Consider the following 19,377-nt stretch of genomic DNA (forward strand, 5'->3'; position numbering starts at 1 on the left):
TCAAATTAGCAAACAAAGTTACACAACATTGGCCGAGTGATTTCATCCCTCTTATGTTAACGATGGTTAACTAACATTAGTGGAATTTTAAAAGCTTGGCAGACCAACGTTAAATATTCAAAGTGAAAATGAGATACTTTTTACAGTCAAAGGGAAAGTCAGAGACTTTTTACTAAAGATGGCGTCTATTGGCAAAATGAAATGGTAACGTTAAACTTACGTTATAAGTTGATGTATCGTCGATTGTGTTGTGTCCTGTCCAGTCAGCTCAGTGACGCAAAAAAAAACTGGCCGAATGTCTCGGTGAGCAAATGTTTTATAGAAATCTTTTACTGAACTGACTGTATTGACTAGGTACACTGAAAACATTTACTTTGCCCTCCATATCCTCTCTGCATCAAAGGTGGATATCTATCAGGGAGAACAACTTTTTTAGAGCATTTCCTGAGGGGGACACCAAACTTGTCATAAAAAGTACTGTTTGTTGTGATATTCTGCATCCTTAGGAATACCATAATTAACAGAATTTTTCCAGTTAATGTTGAAAAGCATTAACTCAACCTTTTAAGTGAAAACAGATCTCAGAGAGCTCCCAAGGACTTGGAAAACTGATAACAACAGGATGTTGATTAACAAGCTTTCCTACTTTCAGTCAAAGACCAAACCAAGTTATTTATGCTTTGAAAGCTTTCCACATCCCAAACTTTGGACAACCTCTATCAATCCTCAAAAAGACAACCAGATATGCTTTGGTCCAGCAGACTGACTGTCTCTGTCTTTCTCAGTCAGGAGTTCGAGTTCACTTAAACCTGTTGATGTCTTCCGGACTTCCCGGAAAACAGAATAGTTAAACCATTATCTGTCTATATGATAAATGTATATGTTCGAGTGTCTAATATTTGAAACCATGCCTGTTGTTTGTCTAACTGTTCAAAGGAGAACAAAATTGAACTTTTCCCCTCCATCTGTCGTAAAGCCATAAAACTAGATTGACCTTTCATCAGGTCAAGATGACCATCTGGGAGTAATTAAGAGTACTACAGTCACTGTCCAGGACTTTGAAAAACTCCAATGTTGAAATCTGTATTAACGAAATGCAGATACATCTTTTCATATAGATATTCGAAAATGTCATTTAAAAGCAATTAAAATTATTCTTTTTTTTTGGTCGAAATCCGATGTGTAATAAAGGAATTATGCATAATTATTTTTTTAATAGGAATTGGACGTGGAACAACATTGCCATCAAGTGGACAAAAACCATTGTGGAATTGTGTAAGCTGTGTAATGCATAATTATAGATTGTGTTACAGAAGACGTTATTTAAAGACACTAAGTCTTCACATGTGATTAATCTGCGTTGTTAAAGGTTTTCTTATATAAATATTATTTTTCCAAACTTCAGGATGAAATGTATCGACCGATGATAACCACTCCTTTAAACCTGATATATGAACCTAAAATATATGATGTAACCTATATTGATGTGAATTTGAAAACAACTGATCCGAGTCCAAATTAAATCCCAGATTCTTTAATCCAGTTTATTCTTTATTCGGTTGCCGTCTAAAATACTTCAAACAATATTGCGTTGTATCTCGTTACTAAACAAATAATTTCACCATACAAGTCAAGTTATATATATAGTGTTCAGTATTACTTTTCCCTGCCATAACAATATATTATTTTTATTTTGTTTTATATTTGTTTTGTTTTGTTTCATTATTATCATTTATTAAAATTAACATAAAATTTAGTACTGTGTTCCGTGTCTCTCTTGATACGAAACTGCTCTAGAATTCACACTTATGATATGAGATTGATTTAATTAATAACTAATTAATTATTCATAATTAATATAGTTATTCCTGGAAAAGCCAGGTGGTGCCCTATCAACGAGGAACGTATTAGACTTATGTTTAATACACTTATTAGACTTTTACATATTTCTGAAGCATCCTATGTGAGGCTAGGAAATATTGTCTAATCAATTAAAATACGCAACATGTTTATCACGAAAGGCCGAACAAAGTGGTATTAAATGTATAGAGAGGAAATGCTGATTTATACTTTTAAAGTATACTGAATAATTATTGTCTACTTATCAGCTGGTCGTCTGTTTCAGAAAACTTAAACAATGTCCAATAAGATGGAAAACAAATAATGGGAGGGGAAATGTAATTATTGTAATATGCAAATTAAGTTTTTTGGAGCATTTTTCCTCCACTTTATTCTGTCGGACTGAATATAGTTGTAGCAATAGTGAACTGTAATCTCTGCAGACAGAAGAACAAACTGTGGTCTGTGACTCTGACCAGTCTTATTTCAACAGTAGTTTGTGTGGCTTAATGTTTTTAAGAGTATTTTTAACACGTTCTGAATCTGCAGAGCGTCAGCTTTCTAAAGAGACCTTAGCGGGGCTTGTAGTCCAAACGGTATAAGAACAGCGGTGACTTCCTCGGAGAAAGTCTGCAGAAAGTTGGCTATCATCACCAATGTTGCCAGTTCTCGTGAGAGAAACAAGCAACCAGCTCTATGAAAACAAGACCAAAAAAAGTGGCTCAAATGAATCAGATAAAACCCACCAGGTGACTTAACGCAGGGGTTCCCAAACTTTTCAGCCTGCAACCCCTAATATAACGGTGCACCTGCCCCCTCAGATGAGATTAATTTGGAGAGAACAAAAGAAGTAAGTAGTAAAAGGCAAGTGGAGGCAATTCAAATAATAATAAAGTGCACTCTTACAGAAAAATTCATCACAATGAGTTTTAGAAAACAAAAAAAAAAGATTAATTCTATAATCCATTTAGACAAACTATCATAACAGGAAGCATTAAGAAGTGAGGTGGAAGCAACACAAAGGCATTTAGATTCAGATGAAGATGTACAAGAATGTTGCCTCTGGAGAATATTTATCAGGGAAAGAGCAGCAGAATGTGCTCAAACGACAGGCTGGACATCAAACCAACATCCCAGTTAAGATAAAAGAGCCTTCAACTAGATAGTAAATTCTGTCTATGGTGTTTACACCACCAAACAGATGAACCTACCCTTACTTGTAATATTCAGAAATAAACATTCAAGTCTCAAGAAACGTTATTTCCATTCAAGTTCACAACATAAACTTTGCTCTCGTCCAAATATTGATCTGCTGCTGCAAGAGTCTTTCACATACTCTTACATTGATACAGACCTAAAAGAAGAATTCCCTTACATGGTGCATCTCATATTAACAGTGTACATGGTGCCTATGACAAGTGTAGAAGGAGTGGAAACAAAGACCAACAAGTACCTTCGAAAGTAGATGTGAATCCATCGTAGCTTAATTTATAGATAGATCAGGGATGCAGATTTTTACGACTATCTAAGGATGCAAGTGAGCAGTCAACACCTGTCACACAAGCAGCGAGCATGCTGATCGTGAAGTGTCGGTCGCGAACGAGCAGGTTCAAAGAGCCAGCTCTTTCAAGTAAACGATGGGAACCGGCCGCGAGCCATTTATTGTTTTGTTTTTTTATCAATTAATACAAGGCAGAATGCAGAAAGTGTTGAATTAAGCTGTCATATCGATCAGGGTCCACAAATAGAACTGTGCATTCAGCAGTTCAGTTGGAAGAAAAAAGGCAGGATAGCGTGCCTGCTACTGTCATTAGGGGTTTCAGAGAGGATCTGTTAATGGTACACCATTGCCAACAGAAATTTATTGATATGTATTTTTTTACTTTTGAAAACTTCAATATAATGGATGTATTGAATAACTTTAGTGGTATACAGTCTGTATACACACAAATCATAATTCAGAACAGCACTAAATTTGGCTGCCTAGAGATCAGCTCCGATCGTCGTGGCATTAAATTTTGTACATAAATAGTGTTTGAGCGGCATAAAGTTGATTTACTCAGAGTCTACTACAGACCTGACTTTGACAAAATGCCAGGCGGTAAAAATACTACAGGGAAAAGTTCGACGGCAAGGACTACCACCGCGTCTGTCTCAGAACAGTGACAAGGTGCTAAAAGCTGACCCGCCTGTGCCCCGGAGTGAGCTGGAGCTGCTCCACCAGCGGGTGGATGATCTTGACTCCCGAAGCCGCCGCAACAACCTTTTCTTCGTGGGCTGTCTCTGAACCGGAGAACTCCCTTTCTGCACAACTTAAAATGATAGATACATTCTCTCGCCTAACAGGCTATAAAGTTAACTGGTCGAAATCAGAAGCTCTCCCTTTAATATTAGACTGCCCTAGGAAGATCTTTTTGGGTGGAAATTTTTCCTGGCCTCGCCAGGCATTAAATATCTGGCTATCATTATTCCCCCTAGACTAGTGGACCTAGCTAAAGTCAACATGGACCCCCTGCAAGACCAACTCAAAGCAGATATTGTAAGATGGGTCCCTCTAGCTAATGTACTGAAAATGACTTGCGCACCCAAGATTTATTACCTTCTCCAGGCACTTCAATCAGAATCCCCCTAAAATATTTCAAGCAGCTAGATGTGCTTTTTAATAGATTCCTCTGGAATAGTAAGCATCCAAGGCTTCATTTATCGAAATTACAAAAACCAGTTGTAGAGGGAGGTTTGGGCATCCCGAATTTACTATTGTACTCTTATGCCTTTGGCCTTCGACACCTTGCACACTGGTGACTTCCCCCAGAATGTGTCCCTCCCTGGTTTCACATTGAAAAGGACCTTTGTCATCCAATGCCTCCCATCCACCTCATCACAGCTGCACTCCCTGGGGAGGCTCAATTCTTATGAATATGCAATGGATCTGGAAAAGGGTTTCTATTAAACTTAATATGAATCCCCACCTGAATTTGTCTGCAAGTCTCTGGTTGAATCCCAAGCTAAAAGTAGAAAATAAGCCATTCTTGTGGAGGCAGTGGGTGGAAAAAGGTATTCTGGTGCTCTGAGATCTATATGAGGGAGGCATACTGAAATCTTTTACAGCAGTTTGGCCTGCATTAGCAGCAGTTCTGGAGGTACCTCCAATTACGACATCTCCTTTCTTAAACCTTTGGTTCCACTTCAACAGCCCCCCCAAGCTCCAACATTCTCTCTTGTATAATAAAAATATTTGGTACAGGCCGAGAGGCCTCCAAATACTACTCTTTATTACTTAAAAGCACTACTAGCAAGAGCGCTAACCTAAAGTCGGCCTGGGAGTCTGATCTTAGACTGTCATTTACAGAGGAAGAATGGAGCAGTATTTTTAAAGAATTGTAAGAAGACATCGCGAGAACTTAGAACTAGACTGGTACAATTCAAAATACTAAACAGGGTGTACTGGTCGCCCTCTAGGCTGCATAGGGTGAAATTGAGGGATAGCCCGGATTGTTGGAGGTGTGGGAGGAGTATTGGTACACTCCTCCATATGTTGTGGTCCTGCCCGCTGGTACAAACATTCTGGCCAGCTATTCATGAAAACATTAAACTGATCCTCAAAGTAAATATTCCCTGATCCTCAAAGTAAATATTCCCTTCTACCCGAGCCTGTTCATCCTAGGCGATCCTTTCCCTCTGAAAGCCCTCCCTTCAGCACAAGCAGAGTGGGTACAAACAGCCCTCATGCTGGGAAGGAAACTTATAGTCACAGAATGGAAGACGACAACATTACCACCGGTCAGGGTGTGGTTCTCACAGTTGGGCATTGTGGCAGCTCATGAGCGTCTCTCTTTTAGATTACTAAACCAAGTTGAGAGATTTGGAGCCAAGTGGGAGGATTGCATCTCATTTATCAAGGGACCCTGACATTAATGTAGGCTTGATATCGTTTTTTCCTTCTTTTTTATTAATTCTCATATTATCTGCCATTTGTGTTGTGTTTTATGTAGTTTGGCTTTCTTGATGTGCGTGTATAGGCGCAGGTACATCGGTATGCCTATGTGTGAGCACTTGTATGTATTGTACATGCGCAGGTGTTTATGTATTTGAAAACTTTGTCATTTTACTTTCAGGTATGTTTGTCTTGTTGTATTGTTCATTGTTGGAAAAAATTGGAAAATGAATAAAAACTTTTAATCACAGAAATAGTTCATTAACATGGGCATGGACACAATCTCATAACATAGTGTATGTAGTGCAAACATAGCACAACGGATCTGAACAGTAAAGCCAGGTGAAAATGTCTTATCATATAACAGTAAAATAATTCATGTTTGAATGGAACGCATGTAGGCTACCCATGGGTTATAATCATTACAGGCAGGAACCAGCCTTCATTCATTATTATTGCAGAGACTGTGGGACTGTTTCTGCAGGATACAGTGCACAATGCACCACGAGAGAATCTTATCTTCATTCTCTTTAAAACACAAGTAACGAACACAATTATTGTTTCTTGCTATTTCCAAATGTGACTTTTATTGTCATCATGATTTAGCCTATGTTTTGGTTTAGGTGATATTACTGCAGCTTCTATCTCAGCAATCTAACATGGTGACACTTTGAATCCTACTTTAACATTCATGTGGACAGACAGCTCCAGTGTGTTGCTGGATGTAGGTTGTACTCTAGATGAAAGAGGTAAAGTCTGTCTGTGACTCGAAGACACACAATGTTTACATCCATTGTGGTATTCAGATAGCACAGATGTCATGAGATTAAATCCTTACACATGCACACACACACATGCACAAACACACACACACACGCACACACACACCTTGTCAGACCCATGGGGAGATAAAAAATGATAAAGAGTAATTGACTGACTAAATGAGTGAGCGTATTGTTAAAATATTCTTAAGGGATTTTACATAAAGTTACATTTCTATGGACCTAAAAGAGGACATTTACAACTCCTGAACAGAGCGGTAAACATCGTAATGGACAGCTGTCATCTGATCGACACGTTGCCCTATGACAGAGCTCAGACAAACAGGTTCAAGGACAGCTGACAGCTTCTTCCCCAGTGCTCACCCTCCCATTCTCTCCACACACACACAAACACACACACACACACACACACACACACACACACACACACACACACACACACACAAACAAACAAAAACACACAAACAAACAAACAAACAAACAAACAAACAAAAACACACACACACACACACACACACACACACACAGGTCCATGCAAATTGAAACAAATGCAATGCAATCTAACCTTTTCCAATACAAATACTCTATATTACCTGTTGCCTGGGATGTGCAATAACTACTTATGTATTTATTTAGTATCTGCAATCTGGCAAGACACTTTTTTTAAACTAAACCTCCGACCTAAGTAAATGCTGTACACATATGCAAATACACCTGGAGGAGAGTTTTTGGTGATTTTGTGGATGACCTTTTTGAATTTCCTTGTACAAATACATAATGACAATAAAGACAGTCTTTTCTACCTAGAAGAGTAACTCCCATATGTGGGAGACAGATTTAAAATGTTATATCCACAAAAATGACCAAGATAGATGAATACATGAAAATACACACTAACGTGTGTCGGACGGGCTGAGAGCTTCTTAAGTGATGCATTTAAAACTCACAATAAAGTAAATTATAAACTATATCAATAATCTCACTTCCTGATTCACAATCACTCGACAACAACACTTAGCTGATTTCTCTAAAGAAAAGAGTGTATTCAGGCCAGCTATGAAAAATCAACACAAAGAAAAACAAATATTTATGACACGATTGAGAAGAATGTCCACCTACCTCTCAGCCTAAATATTGACTTTGATTCAACAGGAATTTCAGTTCAGAGAAGGGGACAGAAGACTCCACAACCGCTCCGAAGTGCAACTTCGAAGGAAGATGCTACATCTACCTGGTATCCACAACCTGCATGAACCCTTACCCAGAGTCCACACCCACTATTCAAATATAATAGAAGATAGTAGAAGTCATATCATTGTGAATGATTAGTGTTGAAAGATCAGAGAGAGTGATGCATTTGTTGAATATGTTTTTTATTTTATTTGTTTTGTTACCATTTCATCCTTTTGTCGTTTTCATATTTAGATTTTATTACCATTTAATCCATTACTCATTTAACCTTTATATTATATAATCATAACTGCTTTTTATTTCTTTTACATAAACCATGATTTATGCAAACATATTTTTTGAATCCTTTACCTATGGTGATATAAAATGGATAAGCCTGGTACACCTGCTATAGCTCAAAATAAACCTTTTAGCTCTGCTGCCAGCAAGGCGCCTTCGGAGGTGTGAGGTCTGGTCAAGTGTATCATGTCTTGAACCAAAAAACACAACAAACCTGTGTGTGTAGTTGGGTGCATAACTGCTGTTGCAAATCTTCATGTTGATTGTTCTGCATTTACGGTTTGGTTATAAATAGGTATTGAAATGCTGAAATGCAGCTCAAATGAAGCGATAAGAAATGGAAGGGGAGTGGCCACTTTATTCAATAACAACTTCCAATGTACAGCTGATCTTTGGCATCTTTAATTCCTTTGAATATATTTAACACTTTAGCTGATATCCACCTGCCAAGTAATACTGGTAAATATCTACAGGAGCCCCAAGCATAATGCACACAGCTCTTTTATCATTTTACCAAACGTCTCTTTGTCATCTGCATTGACTTTCGTTGTGTTGTTGTAATTGGTGATTTATTTGGTGTTCATTTCCACCCGCTGCACGTTGTTGTGTTGTTGTCAGTGCTTAAGGAGGCTCGCGGTTGTGTTTTCTGCTGTAAAAAGAGTCCCATGGACATAATTTACATCTGACAGTGAGTTTCTTGTCATCTTTCCTTTGACAAAACTAAAGTCAGTTCATGTTGATTTGTGCTGCCTAACCTTTACTTCATTCACAATCTCCTCCATTTCTTCGTCTACACTCCGTGATCTGTGCCCTTGTCTGTATGAATTTTCATTCACAGGCTGCTTTGCATTGACCGTTTATGGAGGTTACAACATGTTGCTAACCACCACCATCCCCCCACTTCAGATTCTCTCGTATTCACACTCTGTCAAAGTCAAACAGATCAGTCGGGAACCTCTTTTCCATTTTCATCTTTCTCCTCGACTCTTGTCTCAGCCCATACCTCTGATAAAACCTATCAACTCTACGTATGCAGCTCAGGTCTCAACCTCAGGACAGGAAAATGGCGATCCGTTTCTGGTTCCAGAAACAATTTTCACAAAATGTAACGATATCAGTCTCACAGCTCAGATCCATTTGAATCGGACTCTTTTATGGGCCGTGATCAGTTCGGGGCAGAAACACGCTTGAGACGGTTCCCCCACTCTGAGTCTTCCTCTGTCCTGCAGTCACTTCATCCTTCCAGAGCAGCCAACCGACAACGTCCTCCTCCATCATAATCATTACCTTAGCATATCTACGTCAATGGTTGTGGCGTGGTCGATGCTCGTAAAGTAAAGTTTAATGATGAAACTGGAAATGCTGGCTGGGTGTGTGTTAGGGTGGAGGTTTCTGTGCACAATGAACTTCAGGAACATTGTGACACAGACCGTGGGTCATCTTAGATTTATTTAGCCGTGGTCAAACAGTGGTCCATGCTTGGCCAGGATCTTACAATGACTGTCAACATGCAAGTATTCATCTCAACAGTGTTGCTTATATGCTGCAGGAAAGTACAAACTCTTTACCCCTTGTGTACTTCTTTATTAGTGTAGAATAAGGACAGCACCTTGACTCATAAACATCAGACATCTTAGCAAATCTTCTCTTACAAAAGACAATTGGCTCTAATCCAAAGGTAACTTTACTAATGTAAGATGTATTTTACTCATATCAACCAACTTTATTTTTAAAGCACTTTTTATACAGATAAAATGTAATACAAAGTGCTTAACATTAAAATCAATGTAGTGAGAGACACGTATTAAACAGTCATTGTGTTAGCATGTCCAAACTTATGATTATAACAGGTATCTGTTCGAGTCAATACTAAGTATGAAAAAACAAATGAAAACGAGAACAAGCAAATTAAAACCAAGTACAGGAAAAACAGGCTGCGTAGTATTCTGTTACATTTGTTCCCAACATAAGCATCTTCTCTCAGGTTGTAGAGAAAACTGACAGATATGAAGAACACCCATCATACCAGACCTTCTTCATTGTAATGTCACTTAAACATTGCCCAACATGTGTGTATAACAGGCGTGCTCCCTACTAAACAAACCAATTACATGAGTACACCAACAAGAGATCGTCTTATGGAGAGCTAGGATGTGTACTCTGGGGGGGGGGGGGGGGATTGAATATTGATGCCTCTTACATTTTCTTGCCGTAACAATAAAACTTTACTGACAGATCCCTGACATCCTAATCAGTCTGTTACTCATATCAACCAACTTTATTTTTATAGCACTTTTTATACAGATAAAATGTAATACAAAGTGCTTAACATTAAAATCAATGTAGTGAGAGACACGTATTAAACAAGGTGTACTTAAACAAAATATGAAAAATGGAAAGGGCCACATTTGGGGGCCGTCCACAATGGCAGCGGCACAGCTTCTGACCAAAGGGGGGCGCCACCCCACAGACCCCCTTTGCCCAGGAATATCCCACAGGTGTCCAGAGCGGAGAGACCCGAGGAACCACACCACCGGCGGGGTAGCAGGCCACTGCCAGTGTAGTGACCCCCAAGTATTGATGCCTCTCACATTTTCTTTCAGTAACAATAAAACTTTACTGGCAGATCCGTGACGTCCTCATCATTGAAACCAACAGTTTTATTTGGGCTATAGAATACGTGCGCATGTAGTGAGCTGTTTTCAATAAGTAACATCCTGTATGACAAAACAAACATAAAGTAGTCTGTAGCTGTGCATGTGTGTGTGAGGGTGCCGGATCGGGTGCGTAAGCTTCCAAAATCAAACCCTTTTTGGCCGCTGAGAGTCTAAGGTTGGGTCCTTTGATTTCCAAATTTGTGACGCGCCAGGAGGTTATTATGACAGATCACGCTGAGATCCAGATGCGTTTGGTGCATTTATTATGAACAGACACAGAGCCGGATGGATAAACATAAAAAGGTGATGAAGTGAATGAATAGCGCTAGGTAGCAAGGCGTGGCGGTCAACAAAAATTATGGCTTCTAATCCAACCCTGACTCTCTCATCTGTGTGACAGGTGAGTGCGCACCTGTACACACACACTTGCACACGCCTACTCCCACGTGAGTCATCGCCTCTACAACACACACACACCGTGCAACTCATCCCCAACCTGTATGTCTCCTACCCTAACCAAGAAAACAGGGTTGTAGACGCCAGACAGTTCCTGAAAAAGGACAAACTAAATATCCTGTTTGTGTTTCCAATCAGTAGAAGTTCATACAGGGAGAAAAGCAAGTCCAAATAAGCAACTACACATAAGAAAACAAGACCAAAAACCTGCAACCTGCGACTGAAGATATTTTCAAGCTACTTTACAAAAAACTAGAACAAAGTAGCTTAAAACAAGCGACTTGGCAACACTGGTTTGCACCTGTAGTTATTCACGCAAATAATCTTAGTTGATCACCTGCAAAACGCCCACAAACCAATCCAGCATTTTTTTTGGAGTGAACACGCACTTTAGTACTCTTTAGTTGTGGATACATCTTTTAACATTGTCAACCATGTGAGAGTAATTCTTTTAGGTTTGTGAAGCTGTATTACATACATGTGTAAGAGTCAAAACCGTAGCAGAGTTTTCTTTGGTTTATAGCCAACTGTCTGTTGTCTGAGAGGTTTTGCTTCACATAGATGTTTGACATTTGAATCAAGGAGATGAGTTCTTCATGCCTCACACAGAGTCAAGTATGTGTAGGCTTTCTTTCTATCAGAATATAAGGAACACTGTGAAGAAGTATACTTTGCCAGTGACTGCAGAGTCCTGGTTCAGCATGCCAGTGACTGCAGAGTCCTGGTCCAGCATGCCAGTGACTGCAGAGTCCTGGTCCAGAAGGCCAGTGACTGCAGAGTCCTCGTCCAGAAGGCCAGTGACTGCAGAGTCCTGGTCCAGAAGGCCAGTGACTCCAGAGTCCTGGTCCAGAAGGCCAGTGACTGCAGGGTCCTGGTCCAGAAGGCCAGTGACTGCAGGGTCCTGGTCCAGAAGGCCAGTGACTGCAGAGTCCTGGTCCAGAAGGCCAGTGACTGCAGAGTCCTGGTCCAGAAGGCCAGTGACTGCAGGGTCCTGGTCCAGAGACCAGTGACGGCAAGGTTCTGGTCATCAAGCATGTTTAAGCTATTGACTGTGATGTAGTTATGTTATTTGACTATGGCTTAATAAGTCTAAGATGATCCACAGGTCTGTTTGACAATGTTCTCCTCATTCATTCAACACAGATATAGAAACCCACCTTACAGTAAATCAGGTCCAATCAGTCTTAAACCCAGTCGTGTCTTGACATCGCCACCATCTAATCTCTCTCTCTCGCTCTCTCTCTCTCTCTCTCTCTCTCTCTCTCCATATACAATACACTTAATAATTATATTAGTATTTAATTAATTAATTTGAGACTGATATTTTAATATTCGGTGGTATCCAGATTTCAGGGTGGTGTCCCTATAGGTTTGTTAAACTCAGCTTTTATATATAATTGTGTGTATGTATATGTCTGTGTTAACTATATAATTACATCCAAACAAAATAATGAATAATATGACTTACCTTATGTCGGTAGAGATTACTTTGAAGTTCACAGTGGTGAAGTCTTGATTGGATGTGGTGGGAATCCAAAAAATAAAACTTTAGTAGAAAAATAAAATAACTCACAAACATTCGACAGACAACCTAATTAAACATGATCTACAAGGTTGGCTCTGACAAGAATAAAGCCTCCCTGCAGTGATGATTCAGATATGTTTGTATCAACTTGTTCTACTTCTCCCCCTCCTTCTTTTCTTTTCTGTGTTTGTTTTTTTTATTGCTGCAGGTGTGTGAGTAGCAGGTTGTGACGCCGGTTTCTCCCTTCAGCTGTAGACACCTTCGGAGACCTCTGAGGTATCTGAGTTTGGAACAACTACATGTTTAAATCTGAACTCATTGAGTTACATGAAATATATACACTTGAATAGGTTGCCTTGGAAGAGAACACATCATAACTCTGAAAGACAACACTGGCATTAATTGCCCAAACCACAGGGAGGATTTGTACGCTTTTTTTTTTTTAGGAGTTTTGCTCAGCAAAAGCTCAACAATGTTCTTCTCCTACGTTTTTTTTTCTTTCCACAAGTATATTTATTGAAGTTTTTAGTGCGTGACAGGTTACGTAATAATGTTAGCTGTGGCTCAGTTGGTAGAGTTGTCGCCGATCCCCAGCTCCTGCGAGCAACATGTCCGATGTGTCCTTGGGCTCCCCCTGCTGCGTCTGGGGCGTATGAATGTGCATGAATGGATAGATACTGGATGGGCCACATATCCAGCCCATCAGTGTGAATGGGTGTGAATGGGTAGGTGTAAGAAGCGCTTTGAGTAGTCGGAAGACTAGAAAAGCGCTATACAAGCTCAAGTCCATTTACCACTTCAACATTCAAGATGACTTTATCGCCTCATAAAGTCATAAATGTGTCTTTAGCCATGCTGCAGCCATAAAAAGACAATGATCACCATCATTCACTTTAAACATTTAACGATAAAATGATTAAGAAATATCCAAACAAAAATGAAGGACACCAATAACATCCTATCTGAAGCCTCATTTATCAACAGCGCATACATGGATCTGTGCATAATGAGTACGTTGGAATTGATCGACTTAGTTAGAAACGTGTGTAAATGTAAGCACGTGGAGTCAGTTGGCTGGAGCCAAAAAGACTCGATCAACATTTTCAGAACCTTTTTACAGCCAATCGGTCTCTTTGTCTCTAACCTTCGAAAAACCCCTGTCTAAGTGAGGGTGCTTGTGTGTGTGTGTGTGGGGGGGGGGGTGTGTGTGTGTGTGTGTGTGTGGAGGTGCATCCATATCACCTTCAGGTTGCATGTGCCTGTGTTCAAGTGCTGCAGATGCAGGTACACTCAGGTACATTCACACCTTGATGCCACTTAAAGGTAACATACCTAAACCAAAAGCTCACCTTAAGGTCATTCATGCGTTTCCTGAGTTCAAACTAGTCAAACGGTAAATCTCAAAACCACACGGGATCATAAGTGTGCTCGTATGAGCAGTTATGATGATATGATAGGTTGAAAAGGATTAAGTGATTATCAAAATACAGAAACTGCAAAACAAATTCACCAAATTGCATAATCTTGTCTTGTTGCATTTTCTTTCTTCTTTCTGGAGGAGAGCGGCACGTAGGAGACCAGCTGGACGTCATTATACAAATATACGACTTCCAAGGTAACCCCAAGAAATCTGGAGGAGATGCAATAGTTGCCCGGTTGCACAACAGAGCGCTTGAAGCAGGTGTAGCTGGACGAGTGATGGATCACCTTAATGGCTCCTACTCTGCTGCATTCCCTTTACTCTGGGAAGGAAGCGCACAGGTTGAGGTAGAGTTCAAGATTTTCTTCTAAAATTATATTGTAAAACAAATAGGAAACGAAAGGACACTTTCACCAACACTTAAATGGTATTACTGTCAAATAACATTGCAGAAGAAAATACAATCTCACCAAAAATAACCTACATTTCATTGTAAGGCTGCTACGTTAAAACACATAGTTACTAACATTAGCTAGAAAACACCAGGAGGCTAAATCACTATGTTTTGCTAGTACTTAGGTATGTATAACTGATAATATTTGATATGGACACTTAATACTGGGCTGATGCTCTGCAGACTCCTGCTTCTCTAAAATCGTCTGTGGGCCAGTGATTGGTGTCTGGATTGTTGTTGGTTTTACACTGCAGAGTTGATGGTTGTGTTTAGTAGTAAAGAACTAGTTTTACTTAGACTCTGGGTATTATGTCTTGGTTTCATTTACAGAGGCTATAGTCCTTGTTGCAGCGGCCTGGGATTCAAATATAACTGTGGCCCTTTGCTGACATCCCCCACTCTGTCCTCCCAACATTTCCTGTCTGTCGTCAACTGTCTTGTCTCATTGGCATGGCTTGTATGTTTTACCTTTAAACTCCTGTTCTCTGTTCCATCAGGTGACGCTCGTCCACTCAAGTGAAGCTGTCACAGTCCTTCGTAGGGCGAACAGAGAACATCCTGATAGGGTTCTCTTTAAAAACACCTTTCGCTCCGGCAAAATCTCTGAAAGCACCATCTGTAATGTTTGCCTTCGTCAAACCAGCCAGCCACAGTGCAACTACACTGACCTCCGCACAGGTGACCCGTGGTTCTGCTACAAGCCAAAGAAGCTGAGCTGTGGTTCCAGGGTGAGCCACATGAACACAGGATATGGTTGTGATGTAGTTATATGACATGATATGGTTCTGGCCCATTACCTGCCGCACAGCATCCACCCATCGCCTCCTATCATTAAGAACATGGTTGACGTCCTGTTGTCCTACATATGCCCACAAAAGAAGACCTAGCTGTTAATTTCAATGAAGGAATATGGAGCAGTTAAGCACTGCAGAAAAACAAAGTTCTTGTTGGTAAGGGTTTGGCTTCTTGTGTGATATTAACATCAAGGGTATGATCGGATTGTCCCTCCTATCTACTTTCACTATCCACTTTACCTTAACACCGTGGAAAATGTCATGTGGTTGAGGAAAGGTGTTAGGAAAATTTCCCTTTGGTGACGTAATAAAGCCATGACGGTAGAGGTTAGTGATGTGAGTCTGCCGTGGTGAAAAAAATCTTTAACCCCGTGAAAACGTCACAGGGTTAAGGAAAGGTGTTCAGAGAATTCATAAAGGACCTAGGAAAAGGCGATCCCATTGTTTTGACAATCCGACCACACTTTCACCAGGTGACGTCATGATAATATGACGGCGGCGGAGGTTGGTGAAGCGAGTCTGCCATGGTGGAACTACAGTTTTCAGAAAATGGACTACAAAAAGCTCATCTAAAAATGTTTCCCCTGAGTCTTCTTACTTTTGAAATAATCCTAAAAACCACGGGGTGTGAACGAAAATACAAGGTAGGCTTTATTAGATACCAGGAAACTTCACTTTGATGGTTAATAAAAAGAAAATAAATTTAAAGGCTGTAACTAATTATGAGTCAAATAAATATTTAAACCAAATGCAGATTGTCTCCACATTTCTCCTCAAAGAGATCGTTAGTTTTCATGAACCTTCGGATGCACGAGTCGCTTTAAAAGATGCAGCTGCAAAGATTTGTGGGGCGGCACTTTCTTATCCCCGTTGGTAAAGGATGGTCCAGTGTTTCCTGTGCTAAAGAAGGTTATAAGCATTGACCCGACTTTCCTTAAATTTTAGAGAATTCAAACCGCTCTTTTCATGGTCGCCACTGAAATGCTTCAGTTGTGTTGTTTAAGGTGAAAAGGATAGAGAAAGGAGATCGGAGGGACAATCCAAACGAACCCCAAGTCCGCCATTTTTTCTGTCAATATGGTTCTGCTTTTTGATCAAATCTTGAAAAAACTCACTGATGATCACATGGTGTGTTTTAAAGGGAAATAAAAACAGGTTTGCAAATATATGACTTCAATGAATATTTATTTTATTCTGAAATACATTAAATATTCTGTAATAATTAAAATAAAAATCACATGGAGTAAATGGTTTGTGAAGAATGTGATTAGACTAACTTAAAGAGATTACTGCTAGCTGGGTATCCTTCATTATTAATGATTTGTGAAAGGATTACGTTGGCAATGACCTCGTCTGACACAGTTTTAACAAGATTAAAAGCAGAGTTTAACTTTGAACCGTTTTTATCGTCAGCCAAAAACAGAAAATCTTTATCTTTGTGGCTACTGTGGTGGTTGAATCTGCACGCACTGGGCCCTCAGTGTGTGCACCGTCTGTATTGACCATAATAATATGTACATATTAGGGAAATATAGTTATAAAGGCACCTAAACCCTGGAACACTTTCGCCGGGTGATTTTCACCCGAGCAAAAGTATTTACATGATTTTCATTATGTTGCGTTCGTCTGAGTGCCATGGGTCACTGGGTGATTTTCACCTGAAGTAGTTTCTCTCTCCTGCAGCTGATCATGTGTCAAGGAAACTGTGCCTTCACCAGGGAAGTCTCAAATGTGCCAGAAAAGGGTGGACCGATAATTTTTCTTTTTAGGTTTATGTTTTTTTTCCCCTTAATGTTTCTGTAATTTTGGAGCGTTTTTATAGGCTTCCCCCATGATGCTTCTTTTAATTTTGTTAGACATGGCTTACTTGGAACATTAAAGAACACTGTTCTAATTATATCATGAATTGTCATATTTTGATGAAAAGTAATTTTTCATTGGGTATATTACATCGGGTAAAAATCACCCAGCTTTAGTGATGATGTTACTAATTTAAGTGAGTGTTCGAAGGTTAATAGACATGAGTGGGAAAATGATTGATCAAGATCAATAGTTTAATGATGATTAATGATGTTTGTTAAACTCAAATGATAATACAGATCAATGAACTCAAAAACAATTACATATTTGACGATCATTTGACAGAGGCAAAATTGGAGGAAGAGGGTTCAACGATAATATAACTACTATACTAACTATATAAAACCGGGGACAGGCCTTATTTAATCAGAATATAACTGTCGCTCCTTCTTTGGCATAGAAGCAGCCTCAACTGCATCCAAAGAAGGGATTCCTGATGATCGGAATCGACCATTTCAATCGGCAGAGACTTAATTGAGAATGAACAATTATTTATTAACAATGAAATGTTACAATTATAGAATGAAATGTTCAGTCTTTTGGGGGCTAGACTCCATCATGACGACTTCATGACCTCTGAGGGGTGATGAGGCTGACACAGGATAGGATGCCCCCTTTGGACTCATTACACTGGTGGGGGTGAAGAGGATGGAGGCTGTGATGATGAGTGGGTTTCAGCCTGGCCTGGACTCTGCTGAGCTGGATGGAGGCGACTGGGGTGGAGCAGTATTGCAGTCTATGCCTGAAGCAACAGACTGACTTTGAAAGGGAGAGAGTTTTAAGCGTTTTGACAGCAGTAGGTTGATTGGTTGAGAAAGTTTGTGGCAGAGTCTGGCTGGTTAATTCCAGGCTGATACACGCCCATGATCAGCTGATCACCAGAGAGAGAGAGAGAGAGAGGTCGTAGTAGGGGGTGTGGTTTAAGAATAAATGAAGAGGAGAATAAATGAAATAATTACACCAGTCTTCCTGTCTGAACTTACATGGAGCTACATTAAAACACTTAGCAGCAGTACCTACTAAGATGCACAAGCCCTATGGTAAAAGAAGCCAGTTTTGTGTTGAATGACATGTAAAATAAAACTGGTGCCGTTTGAATACATTTTATGATTAGAAAAAGGTGTTATGTTGAAGAGGAAATGCTGTAAAATTTTGGTGTTGATGTCTTTATAAAGATTTGTATATTTTAGTATATTACATTTTGTAGAGGCCTTAAGTAAGCATAATTAGGAGCATGGCATATTATGCCAAAGATTGGTGAACAAATCTGTTTGCTCTGTGTACCATAGTATGATTAAGTGAACTTAATTTTGTGTTGTTGGTTCCTTTGGGAGATTTTCTTTCATTCATAAATTTTTCTAATAAATCTGGTGTTATATTATTTCAATGTTTGCACTTTTTATAGATTTATTCAACCGTACTGTTGTGTCTTACAGAAATGGTGGGATGTAATATCTCTTCAGTGAAAGAAAACCTACTGCCATGAGACACCCTACAACTGCAGCTCCTTATTGCCACCTACAGGCAGAATAGACAACACAGCAAGCCTTTTAGAGGTTAACACCCTGGCTTAAACACCACACATACATCGGCTCATTTGTACACACTTTTGAGTGAAAATTGTTTTCCGATGCTCCCCGGAGCCTAACTCTGACCCCTGTTTCCCTTTAAGGTCAACCCTTTCTTTTTATAAAGTTCAAGAATAATACAGTGATTAAGTTCTCTTAATCTGCTTTTGAACTGTAGCCACAAAAGGTGTAGCTACCTGTAACATGTTAGTTTACATCAGCTCTGTTGGCTGGTATATAAAAAGGTAAACAAAAATGTTAACTGCATATTACCTCTGCAAAACCCCGACATAATTGGTGCCCCGTGTGAGGCGTGAGATAGACTGGTATTCCTGAACGCCTAAAGCATTTTATTGTAATCTGATTTTAGCCAATCATTCTGACCCAAGAATTTTATTTGAGGTTTTGGAATCAATTACCACCTCCTCCCCTTCTTATTTTACTAATCCTTCCCAAGATCTTTCTGAGACGTTTTTATCTGATTTTACATAAACAGTCAAGGACATTAGGCAACAAATCATCCTCCCAGACCATATTTTAGACACCCCAGCAGGGCTTTCACAGTTATTTTAGCAGTTTAGGAGATAAGAAAGTGCCGCCCCACAATTCATTTCGAAA

This window comes from Symphodus melops (genome assembly GCF_947650265.1).
Source record: "Symphodus melops genome assembly, chromosome: 22".
NCBI classification, from domain to species: domain Eukaryota; kingdom Metazoa; phylum Chordata; class Actinopteri; order Labriformes; family Labridae; genus Symphodus; species Symphodus melops.